Raw genomic sequence first — 16,713 nt, forward strand, 5'->3', positions numbered from 1 at the left:
AAAGGAAAAACAAGTCAACAACAAAGATAAACTGTAACAAAACAAAAACCGAAATAAAAAACAAAAAACCCAGGAAACTCACGACAGGTAACGATGGAGCTCACGTCTGCTGCATTTAGACCAGAAGTAGTGGATGTAGGTTGATATGACAACGGGCGCCATGATGGATCCCCTGGTGGCATCATCCTCACAGGCGTTACCCTGTCCGTCATGCTCCATGCCAAACCTGTCAAGAAGATGAAAGACGTGACGGTCAGCAGTCGAGAGGAAACGATCATGAACTGCCTCTTTATTCGAAATTATAGTGTGTTTAGGAATCTTTGCTGCATTCATTATTGCAGTTTCTCTCAATTTTTTTCTTTTCTTATATTTTCTGTTACAGTCACATCACAAACTACAAACTTTTATTCTCATTCTACTACTTCTACTACTACTACTACTACTACCACTACTACTACTACTTCTTCTTCTTCTGCTACTACTTACTACTTACTACTACTACTACTACTACCGCTACTACTACTACTTCTACTACTACTACTACTACTACTACTACTAATAATAATAATAATAATAATAATAATAATACCATTACCACTACTACTACAACTACTAATTTCTTCTTTATTTCTTGTTCTTCTCCTCCTCCTTCTTCCACACTACCACTACTCCGTCTATCTTTCTTACTCCTATCAGTCCTATCATTCCATATCTCCTGCCCTCTCTCGTCTCCCCTCCTGGATCTCCTCCTATACTCTGAAGCATATTGCTTTTACTCTTTTTAAGGACTAATTTTAAGGACTAAAACAAATACTTCTGCAGCTATGAAGCCTGGAGTTATCCTGATTATGAAGCTGAGGTGCCGATTCTCAACTCACACATGGCCGGACTCGTGGGCGATGACAAAAGAGGATAGGAGACCCTCATCCTTGTTCAGTGAGCAGCTCCGTGTGATGGCGCACATGCCCGTTACAGGGGCGTAACCTAGGCAACAAGAATAAACCAATCCAAATTGAATCCCTATAAACCCATGAAAGGTATATACTAGTATATTTTCATTACTATACTCATCTGCTGGGAAATCTTATTTTCACAACATTTGGCTGCCGTTCTCAGTGAACTAAGCTAATCACATCTTTCTTGCTCTATTTATATTTGACAGAATTAATAACATCTCAGATATTCAGTGGTGTCCAGGTGACCTTGATTTACCTTTGCAGCTGTTGTTGCTATATCTGTAACCAAGGCAGTACACACCTACTTACATTACTCCCATGTGCAGCATCACATCATACAAGCCGATGGCACACACCAAGTCCGTAACAGACAATGTGTTGCACAAATCACGATATAATTTTGTTATAATATTATGTACGTTTAAACAGTGTCAGTTTTTCAAGCATACACACTCAAACACCATTTTACGAGGTAATGAAAGGAGAGAGGAAAATATGGCGTTGTTCCAAACATCTGCTTCTAACTTTTGTCTGAAGAGAAGCACGGTCGATCTTTCCTAAAGTGCACGTTGCAAAATTGATTCTGTTTTGAAAATTTCCGAATACATTATGATAAAAATCTAAACCCATTCTGCAAAACCTATTTCATGATTGATATTAGTTGGCAGAATTTCTATACACCTCATGAAATTACAGAGCACTAAAGAACATGATTCATCACTATTTTTTTCCTGAAGAATCAGATTAAAATCGCTTCTCATTCTTTGAAATGTGAATGCATTCTTTTCCCCACAAATCTCTAGCTTTCTATTACTTTATTATGTTCCACAAAAACCGCACAATGATTGAGGAAACACCAAGTTTCAAGCAATACATTGCATTAGCTGTTTCTGTACGTGAACTCTTTCCAAGTATACCGAACATCGTTTTTGGACCCCCGAGTGGCAAACTGCATGAACATGCCCGCCTTGCAGAGTACTAGTAACGTCTCCTTCTGGCCGATGACTCAATCTTAGCCACATCCTTCCGAACATGAGCACTGTTACCATGAAAAACAGCAACTATGCATATCCACAAACACACAGCAAACAGAGCAAATCGAACAATCCTGCCATTCTCACTGTCAAACCACGAAGACGAGTTTCGGGAGGGCCAAGTAATTGCCCCCCGTGGTTCCAGAAATCGGAGAATAAACACAAATATAAGGCAACCAACGAATAATTCAAAGCGCTTTGCCCACACTTGACCTACTTAGGTTTTATGTCTCTTGACATTAAGACGACGTCGCTAAGAACTGTTGCGACGACAAAAATGACGTCAGGCTACTGTGGTATATACATGACTTCTGAGAAGGACGGGAAAGCTATCATCACCAGTCTAGTTCTAGAGAGTTATAGAGCCCCCGGTTTGGCGGTACTTGGCAGGCGATTGGCCGTAACTACGATTTAACATCCTTTTCCACTGGAGGGCGCTCCTATGTGCATCAGCCTGAGAGAGCTCGGGGTTTTTGAACCAGCTGTTTCCGACATGGCGACTGGTTTTTACTGCAAGTGTCGAGGTCAGTGGATGAGGGATAGTCATCTTTTGACCAGCAATGTTTTCTAGCTGGGAAGTCGTTTCAATGATCGTGTCCGCTTCCTTTCCCCTCTTAATATTTAATGGAATCAAAAGGCCACTTTTGGCCCTCTAATGTCAGAGACATCTCCCAGACATCGTCATTCTGGATTGAATTATACGAGATGTGGAAAACGCAGACCCAAAATTTCCCTGAATTCATGGGACGGAAATTTAATAGCTAAGTTCTAACGAACGGTTTCATGCCCAGGTCTAATAACGCGATGTGTCACATAGGTTGGGGCATATGTCACATCACCCAGTATCATCAATAACACTAAATTTCCTTCAGTGACCTGAATTATGTATAATTAGAGCAAAACTTGTGATACTGTATCGAAGCCTTCATATACAGGAAAAAAATAAATGATAAAAAGCACGCCTCGTCTCGCCTCGGTAAAAACACGGTGCGTGGATCGAGGAGTGTGTAAATAGGGCCATAAATATGGCAGCCTCTGGCGATCGGCGTTTAAAAGCTGACAGTCAACATACACATGGCGAGGTTTCCAAAGAGAGCTCATAGAATCTATCAGTCCCTGTCTGGAATGTTGACTTGCAGGCTGGAATGCTTTCTCACGTTCCATCTTCGTAGCTGCAAGATATCTCACATCTATAACGACCCAATCAAAGGTTAGGTCAGCAGTCGTTTGATGGACCGTCACAGCATTCTATAACTCTGCCTCATCTCTACGGGAACGATGTGAAGTTATCTTTTCCTATGGTTATGATGGCATTCGTCATGTAATTGACAGATTCCAAAGCCTCATAAACGGATGCCAATAACAGCCTTTCCTACCACGAAAGGCTCTGAATTACCCTTTCCTGTAGGCCTAACCGTCTAACACGGACATAAAAATCCAGTTTGCAATCTTTTGAGTGGGTTTGAAAATCGAGAGGAAGCGAGCGTTGAAGATATATAACGTATGGTTGGTTGAGATTGAGTAAATGATGATGATTCCATGGCAACTTACCAGCAGGACCAAAGTTTTCTTTAGTCACAAAGATGGCGTGGTCGTGATGCTCTGGGGCAGAGTCGTCACGGGTGGTCTGAGTGGCTGCCCATCGGCACACGTTGGTCAAACTGGCCGGAGCATTGTTCTCAACCACCATATATCTGGACTGTTTGAGAGTCGGGAGAGGGTGAGGTATAAGAACGAAATTTGTAATGATGATCACGTGATGGAAATGCAACGATGAAGTCAACATGGGAAATACAATGAAACACGAAGACGATTTCAACATAAACCGCTGAGAAAGAACTTACACATTCACCGCTATGGTGACAAGATCGCAACTACTCTATCCATTAAACGCCACGGTATATAACATTTCACACCAAATCCTTTCGCAGTCCGGAGTATAATTTCTATGATTTTACTTTAAACAATGCATACAGCAAACATGAAGATACAAATAAGCATCGTCATATTACACATCGATAAAATGCTAAGTAGTAGTTTAGAAGAGCTCATAAGACCAAATATCATTTTGTGCTGGACGAAGTAAACATTCCGTTCAAGAAAGATCTGTCAAGCGACGTCAACATAAATGCCTCCAAGAGTTGCTTTACTACCATCTCTTTGACCCGTTTCTTGGAGCAAGATCTTCTGTTCAATGCCTGCCACCCAGATAGAGGGTTGTTTGTCAGTGCTGCTGAAATCCGAACCCGAGCAATCATCCGTCACCATCATCCCCGAACTGATCGGGGAGAGGTCCTCTTACCTGCTGCTTATTGAGTAGGACGATCCTGACCACGACAAACTGAATGTTCGCGTCCAAGGTATGGTGTTCATACGCGGTGTTTACCTGTGGAGTGGTATTAAGTTAAAAAGAAGAACGAGTTAAAGGGTGTAAAGGAGTTGTAACATCTTTCTGGGGGAAATGAGCAGAAGTTGTCACTTTCTAGAATTGGTTTGTGTCACGTTTGTTTGTCTCGCTCTCTGTGCAGTTGTCGTGGGGAACTACATGTACAATGGGAAATTGTCGAGCTGATAAATATTTTGTGAAATCTAACTAAAACTTTTAGTTTGTGTACCGATTCCATACTATCAAAAGGGTGAAGTTAAAAGTCTTATGTAGTTGTACAACGTTTCAAATTCTTGCTTGAACACTAAAATAAATATCTCATATCTTTTGGCACCGATGTAATTACAGCACATTTAGGTCATACATTCGAATAGATGCCAGAAATCTTGCATAATAATCATTTGATTTATTCATTCTCTTGTTTTTTTTCCTACAGATGAAAATAATTCAAGGTGGTTATCTACTGGTATGGCATTATCCTTACATTGGAACGTTCTGCCCTTCACAGCGTTCATCCTAAAAACAAGTGATCAATTCTAATGTGGTAACAAATTTTCGGTCATTATTCGGACAAGTCGTGAAAACTGATGACGCCAGAACATTGGACGAATCAATTAACCTACAGGATGTAAAATCAGGTGCGCCATTTCTTGAATCCATGAGGAGTTACAATAAGTTGGATAAGACATGGATTGAAAATCACCCGAAACGAAATGAAACAAAAGGAACCAAACAAAAGACAAGTATAGCTTTTCCGAAGCTATCATATTCTGTCGGCGGCATATTATCACTTAATCTGTCGTCATATCCCGTTACACAGCTATATTTTGAATACATTATGTTTGACATTGATTGATATGATGACATCCTTTTTTATCACATAAAAATGATAAAGTGGATATTCGATTCTGGCCATATTATTACAGTTTCGTCTTGTCGTGAAAAGAATCGATAAACTTTCGGTGTTATGTTTGGCCACTTACGATTGCTATAGGGAATTCCCCATTTAATCATTTTGTTCTGATTTTCACACACTATTGGGTATAATGGGAGGTTTCAAACGTCAATTACAAATTTTCACTCGAAATAATGAAATCAAATAATTCATTTTTTCATTACAAGCAAAGAATTTATCTTTGAACTATATGTGACTGAACCAGTTCCACGCGGTCCACCGCGTTTATCGTTCTACACTACACAGTCAACCGCACAGCTTAACACAGCATTGATATTCATATTTTCTTCTTAGTATTCAGACGTGTTCATACTGCACGGTTTATAATGAAGTAATGCACCTATTCACATTGAATGCTGATTAACACTACAGTGCCCATCGATTGATATTAACACTAAAGATATCGACATGCAGTGTACGTCATGTGAATTGACATTGAATAGTGGACGGAAAGTGATATGTCTGTTCACACTGTAATGATGCACCGTGTCTATTCACACCGTATCAATAGTGCTTAGCTTCTTTTCAAAAGGTCGTGCACGGCCGGCTGAGGACAAGTCAGTCAACAACTTTGAATTAAGATGGCTGACATACTTTCTCCTGCTCATATTTCAAATCTTTCAGGACGAGTCTGTACCATTTGGACGGAAATCGATTGATGTCCTTCAAAACCCCGAGGTATTATGTATCACGATTTAGCGTGGATCGTTTATCCACACAAAAGATGTATGTTAGAAATCACAGAAATGTTTTGCCGCTCATAATCCGCGACGCGATTAACCAAATCCCCCATTGACACTGGCATCTGAGGAATGCTAGCGCGGACAAACTGGTTGGTCGTTAGGGAATACCAGTCGATGTTGGAGCCGAACATCCAAGAGATAACGAATAGCTTAAAGGGAATTGTCCCATTCGTGCATCTTGTCAAATCTTGTCAATTTCTTGATGAGACGTTTGGCACTAAGCTGCGCTTGTCGTGCCGATCCACTTGGTTGCTCTTGGAATATAATTGTCTTGCACAATAAAGATACGAAAAAAGGCGAAAATACTTGTCGTTCTTGTCTATGATTTGGTAAGACAGGAATCAGTATATAAAACAAATATGGCCTGCTGTATTGCCCCTTTGCAACAGATGTAATATGGTCGTAATATGACTATTATTCGTTAATCATTCGCCTGATGAAGAATGGAGGATTCGACTACATGCAATGAGTTTAAGGAACAATGTGATCACAAAAGATGCCTCTAATACCTCATAGGCATTCTCACAAAAACAAAAAAAAATGCTTTCATTCGAACTTATTTGACACCAAATTATAATTGATACCAAAATACAAAATGTTTGTGGGGGGGGGGGGGGTCGGAGGATGAGCAAATACAAACAAACATATAAACTTCAGCCTGTAGTGTCTACAGGTCTTACAACAAGGCCACGAATTAAAGATAACAATTTAAAGTGAAGATATAGTTATCATTGCACTTTCTCCCGCATAAGTATCGTGCGCTACGCGCAAAGCACTGGGTTGCACATTGCTGATTGTTGCCAGATTACTTACAATATGAATCATTGTGATGAGGTAGATGTTGACCGCCCCGCCGCCATGGAATGAGTGCATGGCGTGGTCGACGGTGATCATAGTCTCTACGAAGTTCTGTCGCCCGGCTGCATATCGTGATCGTGATCGTCGCTTCTCACGATGTCGTTGGGTCGCCGGTTCTTCGGCAAGCCTGTCGTACTCATCGTCCTCCGGGTTGAAGTCCGACAGGTTTGTATCGGTGTCATTGACGAGATTGCTAGAAAATGTTGCTAATGAAAACAGAATAGTGTGCGAGGGAGAAAAGGACAGTCAGTAAATGAAGATATCGTGATCCCGACTCTTGCATCGTTTCCCTGGTTAAAGGTAATGATTTTATTTCCCCCTTTTACTGATCTACGGGCAGGTCTCCAACACAAGTTAGAACGTTAACATATCATGTCATTCTATCACTTCACACGAAAGAAAGAAAAAGCTTTCATCTTCCCTTATTCATCTTCAACCAAAGAATAGCAAGGCTCATGTGCCCACTTGTAGAAATGTGAAAAACAACACCTTACGTTCCTGTAGCAATGCTACAATTTGAGCTTCATCTTAAAAGATTCAACATTTCAGGTAATTGAGAAAAGACTTCCAAGAAGACAAGGAAGGAAACGCAAAGCAAATCAAGTGAAAAGCGACGAGGTTAAACAAAGTCAAGTATTTTACTGGCGGGAAAAGAAGGGGAGGAGGAAGAGGAGTAGAGTTGAAGCGACTAAGACAAGAAAGAAGGAGGGGAGAATTTCTTTTTAGTCAGGAAAAGAAGAGCAAAAGCAAAGCCGACTTACTTCCACTGGCAGTACCAAGCCCAGTGCTATTGGACCGAAAGTCCCGCCTTCGGTACAAGACGTGCAGGTGTCCCTCGGTCAGGTTGAAAGCCGTCTCGTCGTCTGCCTCGAGGGGCTCGATGACGTATTCATCGTCATCGGTCTGAATGTAGCCACTCTGTCATGAGACAAGTATAATAATCATGGTGATTATGACAATAATACAATATGCCAGTACGCCTTGATTGCATTTCTCAATAGTTCGTACTGCTGTTAGATTTTGTTCTCATACAATGAGCGCAATGAATCTTCACTCGTAGCGTTGTGAAACTCATCAAACTGTCATCATGTCTGAACATAAACGTCATATGTTAAGGGCTTTGCATTCATAATTTTCTCACTGATACTCTTTCGAAAGTTTACGAGAGAAATATGAGAATGACGCGGGACAGGCAGGTATGACGACTGTTTGCTTTCATTGCAATGTCTTGGCATTAGAGGTTACCTGATCACACATTGATAGTAACGGTAAGAGTGTAAATCAATCTTGATCACGCTCGTGATAATATATCTTGGTGAGCTGATAATACCAGTGGATGGAATATGAGAAAATAAAATAAAATCAACATGAAAGACTGTAAAAAACACAAACGTAATTTTTGAAACGTAACGGCGTGGTAGCCAATGAAAAAAAGAAGAAGAAGTTTATCATTCAATAACTTTCTCATTAAGTAGTCTCGTTTTGGTGACATTATTTTTGATAAGCTGGTGTCATATCGAACATGGCGTGATATGGTATTTTAATGTTGACAAGCAGCAGTGAAATAAGAGAGTAGCTCCCTGCTGAAACTCGAGACATACATCGCTAATTAGGAGTATGTTCTTAATCTACAGAAAGGAATCGACGACTGAAAAAACCCCAACAAAACCCAGAAAGCACAAGAAGCAGGCGGAGTGGATTTCGAAGACGATGGAAGAGGAGACTGAGATGCTGATGATGAAGAAAAAGGAGCATCATGAATGATAGTGGAGGTGACGGTAATTGTGTTTGTAGTACGTAGTAAGAAAGGTTTAGTACGTGAGTGATGTCAGTATTTTCACTTCCTGACCTTTGAGCGGAAGTTATCTCTCTCCTAGAAATATTTAAGTTTATGCTTCACGTCAGTTTTGTGTTATATTGTGTTTTGTTTTTCTGCGACAAACTGAAAGAGAATTCAAACCAAGGATGAGTGGGTCGGTATCTCCTTTGATGCATGGGACTGCCTTGCAGTGTTTTATGGGACTTCGGCCGAAGTCTCCAGATTCCAAACCGCCTTTAAGGGGCTAGAGGGGCGAGAGGGCGGAAGGAGGAGTGAAGAGGCGGTGGATCATCGTGTAAATCTCCTTATCATTTCTGCCTCCGGACTGCGGTTGAGTCAGTGGGAGGAGGCGCGTTTACTCCCGGTCAACCTGAGACACCCCTGGAACAAGATTTCTTGTCACGATTAATACAGAGTCCCGAATCAGACTGGACAGAGATAATACCACTTAAACGAAGCTAGGTGATTTTGTCTGATCCTACTTGATATCGACAGAAAGGGTCTTCAATCAACATCCGTTAAGAAAGGCATTCATCTTTCCTCTAAACGCTGTCGGAAAGGACCAGGGGGATTTCGTCGGGCTTAGAATCTTTCAATTTCAATAAAAATGCAACTGAAATCTCCACATTTGACTCTGGAAAAGCAAATCTTGGGTGCACGACACAATTCAAAGACGCAAGCAAAAAACAAAATCGTCATCGTTATCTTACCAAGGACTAGAAATACGAAGAAATGATAATACAATTTATGACATGTTACAGAGTGGCGCCAGAGTCTAGTAGTTCTACGGAATATAACAAGAAGTTATATTTAATGCTGATTGTGTAGGTAGAAAAGCTGCGGTCATTGCAGGACTCGAACGTAGATGTCGTCATTACTTCAATAAGGGTTTTACATCGTCTCATTTCCACGTAAAACATTAAAATGTGTTCCATTAGTTATGAACTTGATGAAAAGAAATACTTCTTCACACACAGACACGCACACACACAAACACACGCACACGTCTCGCGCACGCATGCACGAGTAAAATTCAGAACTCTCTGTATTAATTGCCGAGAAACACACCATCCAATCGCGGATAATTTCATTTATGACCCAAAAAGAAATCAGAGATAACTGTTGCTTCTAGTGCAAACAAATCTTTCCTCCAGTTCCCAGAAAACTTTTGTGGCCGAGTAATTTAAATGCGTACGTGCTCATTAGATCATAATCGTTATGGACAACAAAGTATGATGTCATGGCCATTCATAACTATTGAAACTGGTACCAAGGAACATCACCTGGTCCGAGTATCTGTGAAACAATTGTTGCTAACCATGCTCGCACCTCGTTCCGATCCAAGCTATAACCAGGGAGGTGGAAGAGGGACCACCTCCCTACTATAGCAAAAGGCTGTGACATCAACACTTCGGTACTCTATCTATTATCCTGAAAGATGCCAAATCCTTGACCCGTCAATGATTTCATGATTTCCGGGGAAACGATGATCTTGCATAATCTTTATCCCGACATGTAGCTCGAAGGTGAAATGATAGGAGCATGGGATGACAATTCTCTGGGTTTCAGAGTCAATTGCATGGTGCATATATCTCATAATCGAAATGTCTGCGTCTATTTCATTTGAGTTCACAGATAACTATCTTTTCAAGGGTGGCGGAAATAGATATGCTATATCCTGTGGCCTGTTAGAAGTTGTTTGGCACAACACCTTAATAACTCTTTGACAGAGAACAGACAGTGGGGATGAATGGATTAGTTGGAATATAACATGATTCCGCGAAATGTTTTCTGCGAAAGGCTCACATCTGGTTTAGACAAATCTGTGAACAGGATGCGTTTCTTGTAACTTCTTTGTTCTTATTTTTCTGTACATTTTTCTGGAGGTCAAAGGCAAACGTATGCAGGAGTAATGTGAGACTCTTAACATGCTTAAACTGAACGTTGAAGGAATCTGTTGCGCATTTATTCATCTCTTTTGACAACCGTATAATAGTTGATATTGATACGAGGAAGCGGTGCATGATGGAAATCCCCCAATTTCTGATTTTGTTCAAGAGATGTTTTGTTCTTGTTCGTCACGGAAACTGCCCTCAACGTAATGTATTGTATTCTGATTTTTGCTGCTGATGTTCTCGTGGAATATGGTAGTTTTGTGTCTAATCCATCCTTTGCTATGAGCTGGACCACAGCTGATATGAAAACAATGGCAAAATGGCAGTTGCACCTCTATCTCTATAGTTAGGCTATTCCAGGTATCGGGGTACCTGTTGCTTCTATCTCTCTGCATGTAAGGCCTCACACCTGTCAATGCGTTATATGCCAAGAAATTCCTTATTTTCACTTTTCCTTCCTTATTTCTAAAATTCAAGGATTTCTCCAAAACTCCATATTTCTGCTAAAGTTACAAAAATTAATGGAAACCTTGCCAATGCATACTGTATTGTTACTATGCTAAGTAGATAGGCCTGTACACATTCATCATTACAATATCATTTTGTTTCCCCGAAATTCGCCTAAAATTGTCCATGTGTTCAAAACAACTGTAAGCATGGTTCAAGGGGGGTGGGGGTCCTAAGCAGGTGCCAGTACTAGAGCGTCTCTCCTAGCATGGAGGCAATTGACCTACTGGCAATCAATGGTCATGATCCAATGGTCATGATCGTCTCACAGTCTTATTTTGTTATTGTTGTTGTTGTTGTTATTGTTTAAATAAGTGAAATCGTCACTCATTCAAAACAACTTTCTCCGTAGGGTAAAGCAAGGGCAGGGGAGTGACATGCAGTGTCACATGAGTTCTAAAGAGAGAGATAGAGACGGTACGAGAGAGGGAGAGAGTTGGTTAAACACGACTCCAAGGGAATGAAACGCAATGCTCTTATAACGTGACCAAACAACAGGTGCATGTTGTCTTAACTAGCAAAGTGATATATACTCGTGAAACGCTAACGGAGCCAAGAAACCCGTGATTATAAAATTATTTCTTTGCTTTTTTTTTATCAAGAGATGTAATCTTATGCGAAAGTAATTGGAAGTACACTGTAATATTTTCTTTTCCCTCAGAAATATCGTATTACTTCACCGTGTTCCCCCCCCCCCCATACCCCGTATTCTTCTCATCCCAATTCTCCTTGTCTTTTCGTGATGTAGGGGATGGGACACTAAAATTCAATGGTTCCATGTAGAGTCAGTATAAAGGGAATCTAGTTCAATGATCTGTATGGCGCCCGCATTGTCGGAAAAATGGTCCCGCTTCGAATAAAAAATATTACAATGATTTCACTATAGAATGAGGGGTTTTTACAATCATTCCAAATGCCTACACCAAACGTCATGAAGCGATATTAGTAAGTTCCTTTTCTATTGTGCATGGCCATGTTAACTTGGAAAAGCTGAAGCATTCGGCGATGAGTTCTAAGATTCGCACTTGCGTATTTAGAAAAAAAAACCCAGGAAGTCCATGTAAAAATTGATTATTTTTAAATTTCAGAAATCTAGCAACATGCCGGCATTCTATCGAGACAGTGGCAACAGAAATTAGTGTTGTTGAGGTCATTCATGATATCTGAAGATTAACATGTATTACCAACGGGAAGACGACGAATATAAACCATACGGGTGATATCGCCTCCCAGCAATTTTTACTTTCCATCCATGTTACTTTTTGTCCGATTTATGGAGTACATCTGTTCAGATCTATTTCGGGGCCAGCACCGTGCATGTCTGTTTTCCGGAAATGAATGTTGTTGCCTTATGAGTCTTGAATATGAGTCACTTGAAGGAAACCACAAACTAGATCCGTGGATATGTGTAAAACATCTGTCCATTATGAGCTATTAATGGTGCATCAATTTTTTCAAAATCAACTTATTATACCATTGTTCTTGTCTCCATCTTTCTTACCACCTATTCGTCTAAATGTCCAGATATTTATCAATCAATCAATCAATCAATCAATTAATCCAATATTAACCAGTCAGTCGGTCGGTCAATCAATCAATCAATCAAACAAACAATCAATCAACTAATCTATTAATTATCAATCAATCAATCACTCAGTCAGTCGATCAATCAATCTGTCCATCTATCTAGCTATCTATATATCTATCAAGCTATCTATCTATCTATCTACCTACTTATCTATCTTTTTTCTTCTAATTGAAGGAGACAACATATATGGAATTCTCCTGGCTTATGATATTCAACCACGGACTCACATGTTACAACACAAAGGACTTCATTGGCAGACACCGTGGGGATGGCACAAGTCTAGGAAAACATGCGACAGAAGAAGCATGCACTTACGAGGGTTTACGATGCGATCATATACAATAACAACATGTAAGCCTACCTATATTTATTCAGCAAAACTTTCATGTGTAGACGCATGAAACTCTTTAAACAGATCGAATACAATATGAAGAGCAGTGCCGTAATCGTCGTTCCTGCTAAAGCACATCCAAAATCAAGCGTTAACTAACATGATCGAAATCAACCTTGATTTTCTTTTTTTTTTAATGCTGCGTCACGTCATCAGCTGGGATCAATTAGACCTGTGAGAACTTGATCTTTGCGCACCCTGGAAATACGGGGGCGCAGTTTGTCGTGTGGGAAGCAACCCAGCCACGCTTTTATATCAGTCAGACCAAGGAGCTAGATATTTACTCCTCGATCTGATCTGAATGTATTTCCTAAACGGACCTGTCTGGTGAGCTGTAGCGGTACGAATGTTAATGTGGCATAATGCCTACCTAATAAAATAGGCATGTTAGGTGCATGTAATCACGTGTTTGTTTCCCTCCATTCAATTCGTAAATAAATCCGGTTTCTGGAGGCAATTTCTTGACATATCTGTACAAAAATGAACAAATAAATAAATAAATAAATAAATAAATACATAAATAAATAAAGCTGCTTGACAAGTTCAGCATCACTCAATTTCAATACAAGTGAAAAGGACGTAATTAGCTAGCTGACCACAAGTTTAACTGCAAATAAAAAGAGACTGGAAAATACACGTTCTCAAAAGTAGGTCTCGTTGTGACACAGCTAGGGACATCACAGGTACGTGGGGATGAAAGTGTATTTAGGTGGTATTACATTGAAAGTTAAGATAGGTTCTTCGTCGCATGTGGACGGGTTCTTGCGGTTTGAGGCTACGAACTATCTATGAGGAAAAACATAGAAACCAAATCAAGCACATCACTAGCAGCTTCTTCGCTCGATGGTTTTGCCATGGCAATTCATCACGGAGATCGTAATCTCCATGGTGATGGCCCACTTGTCGGGATATCAAAGGGAGACTGTTAAAAACAAAAAGTATGTTAACTTTGAACCATGGCTTTCACGCACAACCAAGGAGTGAACCAAGAAGTGAGTTTCATGCGTGTCAGGCGCGTGCAATAGGATTGCCTCACCAGCAATATGTGGCGTGCCCGTTTCAACGTCATCCAAACATGATGTGTCTCCTTCCTATACGAAAACACACACAAACCGGAAATTCGTGGAGAACAGAAAGATTTGAGCCTCCTCTCCCGGAGGGAAAGCAACGGGGCGCCATGTACACCAAGAAAAAAAAATGTAGTTGAGTACAGGTCAATCAGGGAGGTGGGAAGAGCATAGGGAGCTGGGATGATATAGCATGTATGATCAAAGACCAAAATTGAGTGTAAAGTTTTTGGGGCGAAACTTGATTAAGAGAAGCTACTCCCGTTTGGTGTAGTTTGGAAAAGTTTGAAAAAGTTGATTACTGTTGACACATTCTTGATCATAAGGAGTAGCTTATAAGAGCTAAAAAGGTCCCACCTAACTTTCTCTACATTTTATTATACACGCACAAACACTGAACGCAGCATTTGGCTAACGTGATTTTTTTTTTTAATGGTTAAAAAAACAATATGAGTTGTAAACTTCAGTCTCTCGGAGCTTCCTTTCAACAACTTCTCCTTGCACACATTTTGCATGATGTCTTCTTGGGAATGGTAGAGAAAAGAGAAAGGAACGCTCTTTATTTGAGTGTTTCTGATGTTCTTATGAGTGCTATCCCGAAAAAAAAAAATGTCGCGTTTCAGGCGGGTCATGGACAGACAGTGACCCGCAAACTTGCGGGATGCTTGGGGAACGAAAGTAAAGCTAGTGGATTTGTCAGACACGAATGTGCGTCAAGTCTCTGCACGATCAATTCAAGCCGAACATGAAACGTAAGCTGTATTTTTTTTCCTTTTTTGCTTTTAAGCAGATAAAAATTTCAACAACAAAATATGAATGAAAAGGAATGAACCTTTTTTTATTTGTTCAGAAATCATCCCTTTTGTTTGACCGTAATAATATAATAATTGTCCTTTATTTTCGTCATAAATCCCATAAGCTTTGATACACTCAATCCTCCGTTTCATTCATAGTAAAGAGTCAATGGAATTGTTGTATTATCCTGTCATAGAATTAAAGAAAGCAAAGCAAAGAGGAAATGACGTAAATGGAGTTCATCAGTAAGTGTTTTCTGTACTTCATTTGTGCGAAAACACTCTGCGCTGGAGTTGTGTGCTTTTGGCAAAGTAAATCACATCATTGTGATCAATCAGTGTTCACATTTCGTTAGTTCTTGGGACACCGAGAGAAGGGAGGGGGGGGGGATAGAGAGGAGGGAGAGAGAAAGAAAGGGGGAGGGGGAAGGGGGGCACGCACACTGCTACCCTAATCCGATGCCCGTATGTATCCTTCCTGCGACGGATCTGACGTATCACGTTTGGAACTCAGAGCATCACAAGATTGACAATATATGCCTAATACTAGTATATTATTAATGTTTGATTAATTCATAATCAATTAATAATTGGCAAAAAAAAATGTCTCTGAGGTTAGTTCAAGACTACTCATCATTACATAATTATCACTGACAATGCATACTAACAATAGAGATTGAAGATGACGATACACCTTGCATAAAAACGCAACAAATATTTCAAGAAACTCAAACATTATTAAAGTTGGTCAAAAATGACTGACTTCATACAGGATAGTTTGAATGTCTGGGCTTCAGTCTGATAGCTCTGTTTTACAAAAACAAGAACAAGAACATAAACAAAACAAACAAAGAAATGAAATATAATAAAACAGCGTAACAAGGACATAAACAAAACAAAACAAAACCACAGACACACACAAAAAAAAACGCATTTTTTGTCGTAGCAGTTTGTCGCGTTTGCTTTATCTGTATCCTGTCTTCCCAAGGACTGCACATGATCGCTCAGTGCACATTCAGCCGTCGACTTATATAAATCTTGCAATACATTGGGACTCTATCCGACACTGGATCCTACAACAAGCTGTCAGGACTATCCATGGCATCCGTGGAATCTCACAGAGGGCTTCTATATAATGCCTCTCTTATTTCTCAAGGTGATAAGTCAGCAAACTGTCTCTCAAAGATTAGAATGCTTTTAGTTTTTCTCATCAAATGGACATAAACTGCAATATATAAGTCAAATTCCTATGTTAATTAATTGTTACACTTCTGATTTTTTAATGATCCGTTATTCGAATTTCGTTCAATGCCATGCACAAAAATCACACTCACAAAGACAAAACAACATTACACGAAGAACTACCATTAAAGGCGATAAGGGGTAAATGACATTAGGTTTTCTTCTATTAGGTCTACACTTTTCAGCCTTCCTTTTAAGATTTGTGAGAGCTGGAGGGTTTATCCTCAGCGATAAAATAAAACCCTAAGAGAGAAAGCTTGAATGAATAGCTCCACCTACATAGATCATAATTCGTTTCCTGGGATGCACCGACAGCTGGATGACAAACTGTGATCAATAACACGCAGGAGATGTTCACGTCTGGAAGAAAAGGAAACACGATGTCTGTTCATCACTCCCTATCCCGTCATTAAGGATTTCATAACTTCAAAAGCACACTCAAATCATGTTGCAAATTCTCCGCGCAACATAGCGTGCA

The 16,713-nt window shown here is 40.1% G+C and overlaps 1 pseudogene; it reads right to left on the minus strand.

The window, feature by feature from the left end:
- Nucleotides 1–16,713, minus strand: part of LOC139731378 (A disintegrin and metalloproteinase with thrombospondin motifs 3-like) — a 90,158-nt pseudogene that overhangs the window by 19,738 nt on the left and 53,707 nt on the right.

The sequence above is a fragment of the Diadema antillarum genome, unplaced genomic scaffold, assembly GCF_040938485.1.
Source record: "Diadema antillarum isolate AM-2024a unplaced genomic scaffold, OU_Dant_1.0 seq00000368_RagTag, whole genome shotgun sequence".
NCBI lineage: Eukaryota > Metazoa > Echinodermata > Echinoidea > Diadematoida > Diadematidae > Diadema > Diadema antillarum.